Raw genomic sequence first — 2,654 nt, 5'->3', positions numbered from 1 at the left:
AAGTTTTACTGAAGTACCAGTGTTTTGAAGCACTAAGGGTCTTCTCAATTAATGTTTTTCTAAATTATATTTGACCTCTAAATCAAGTTTTCCTAGTCTTGGTAGACCAATTATGATCTATCATTCCAGAAACTATTTTTTTGGCTGCACTGAAATATTTCATTCATCATTAGGAGAAAGGTATTAAAAATAACCTTGTTCATTTGTGATTTTGTTCACTCATATGGGCTGATCATCTGTAAATTGAAAGTTTGAATTACAGTACTTTCTCTCAGATTTTGTGATCTCATCTTTCATTTTAAGTTGCCTTGCAATTCACAATTGATTACTGCTAATTCTTGTAAGCAATTGGGGCCCTGAAATATTATAGAAATGAGAAATTGAGATGAGTTTTTAATTATTTTCTGTTGGCATGTTGCATGGGCCTATGTGAGAAGTCATGCTCTTGTTATCTGATGATGCAGATAACTAGGACCTGTTATCCTAGGACCCGTGGGTCCTGCAGAAGAATAATAGCTTTTAGACATCATATCAGCAACATTTGGGTATAATCAGTAAGAATGCTTCAGAAATATGGAGAAAAACACTTAGGGACCAGCAAGTTAAAACAATAAACAGAGCATCAGAATAAAATCCCTTATAGATTAGCAGAAAACAATACTGTTATTTTACCATGTGTATTCAGAAGACCACGAACACTTAGAAGGTATCACAAGCTTATACTGAAGATATTGCGTTGATACTTTTTATATTCTAATATATATTCTAAGCCTAATTATTTATATTCCAATCTATTTATGGGAATAAATGTCAATATATTTGTCAAATTATCAATTCTAGTAAGATTCACTGTATGAAATTTAAAATCAGCACATATAAATATAAAATATATAAGTACATATAATATAAAATTTGTTTTGCATTGTTGTGTTGTGTTTAGGGAATCAAAGGCAACTCTGTTTTAAAGTATTATTCCAATATCTCTACCTCAGTTTTTGGTAGAGTTAGACTTAAAGCTTTACCATTTGTAGATATGCAGCCTAGAGGCAAGAGGAAACACTGTGATTAAAACATTACAAATTTAAGGCCTAATATCGAGGAGAAACATATGGACTTCTCCAGGAGCTATTGCAATATTTGGTGATAGAATGTCAGTAGTGTAAGTTCCTGCTTGGTTGGATGATAGACAGGTCAGGACAGTAGGTAATCATGCATATGAACAATTTTTTCACTTTCTTGGCTTTAGCTACTTTTGAAATGATACATATAATAAACAATTAAGTTTTGATAAAATACCTTCCATTCTGAAAAATTCTGTCTGAACTGTTCATCTCTCTATGATCCCTTGTAACTAAGATTATTTTTGTTCCAGTAAGAGAATCCATGCTGTCAGGGTAAGATATTCTGGTTGGTCTATTCCTACATGGAAGAAAGGTAAAGGTTCAGTGTCAACGTCTAGTGCGTTGGGGTCCCTGGGTAAGGGTCACAAAATCACCAGGACACAGGGGATGCAGAGTGCAAACAGCAATTGCCACTGCATGCTGTGCTTTATTGTTAGTGGGTATTTAAAGACTAACAAGCATAATCTTTGCCAAGATTTGGTCAGAAAACATTCACACAAAAAATTTCCACAGATACATTTTTACTTAACCTATGAGAGAATGTCTAGGTATATTATCTAAACTACTTTAGAGCAAGCTCAAACCACTTCTCCAATCTCAGGAAAATGCTTGACCAGCTGTTCATCTATGCTTAAGCAAGCAGAAGAGCCACTTCCTCAGCTCCCAGGAGTCTGTGACATGTTTTGAGATAGGGAGAGGGAACATTTTCCCCCTGTACCCTGGCGTTCCAAGAGCTTTCCTAATCCCAAAAACAGTCTTCAGATAATCCCGAGGCTGGAGTCTGCATCATTCTGCCCCCTCAACCTAGGCCCTGAGTCTTCACAGTTCAGGTAGACATTTGTCCCAGCAAGACCTCATTTGGGAAATTTTAAGCTGCAGAAAGTTAGAAGTAGCTCTTAAGCAAGGCTTACTTTGAATCCATTAGCTCCACAAAGCTAACTCAGTTGATAAATAAGTACTTGAAAAGCCACCACTTTTGGACTTAGCTGTAAAGGCTTCAAAGTATGATAAAATTTAAAATGAAAACGACAAAATAGTCATTGACAAAAAAAATGTAAATGTGAGCAATCGACCAAACTATATAAGTTTTTTCCAGTGTACACAGAAATTTAGAGAAATAAGATCAATAGCATTTTTAGGAACAATAAGGGTTCCTTGTTACAAATAGGCAACCATGGATATATGCCCGTATAAAAATTGTATCATTATGTACTTAAATTTAGAGGATACTACATGCTTCAGCAGCAGGTCTACCCAAATTACAACAATACAGAGATTAACATGGCACTTGCACAAGGATGATATGAAAATTTGTGAAGTATTCCATATTTTCCATTCTTCTGATGCAAGAAATGAAAAACAGTTATTAAAAAGTTGATTACAAAAATACACGTGTAACAATACATGTAATTCATAGAATTAAAGGTTAGTTTGACATCAGTGTATTAAATTTTCACCTTAGAAAGGCCGTTACATAGCATAACCGTTACAAAACTTGAAATTAGATAATATTGCCATTTTATCCCAAAGAAA

General features: G+C 34.4%; 1 pseudogene; it reads left to right on the top strand.

Moving 5' to 3' along the window:
* The first annotated feature begins 2,354 nt into the window (after nt 1-2,354).
* On the top strand, nt 2,355-2,454 carry LOC122121921 (annotated as a pseudogene).
* The last annotated feature ends 200 nt before the right edge of the window (nt 2,455-2,654 follow it).

This window comes from Dipodomys spectabilis, unplaced genomic scaffold (genome assembly GCF_019054845.1).
Source record: "Dipodomys spectabilis isolate Male_0828 unplaced genomic scaffold, ASM1905484v1 ptg000198l, whole genome shotgun sequence".
Taxonomy (NCBI): Eukaryota; Metazoa; Chordata; class Mammalia; order Rodentia; family Heteromyidae; genus Dipodomys; species Dipodomys spectabilis.
This window is presented reverse-complemented; position numbering and strand designations above follow the sequence as displayed.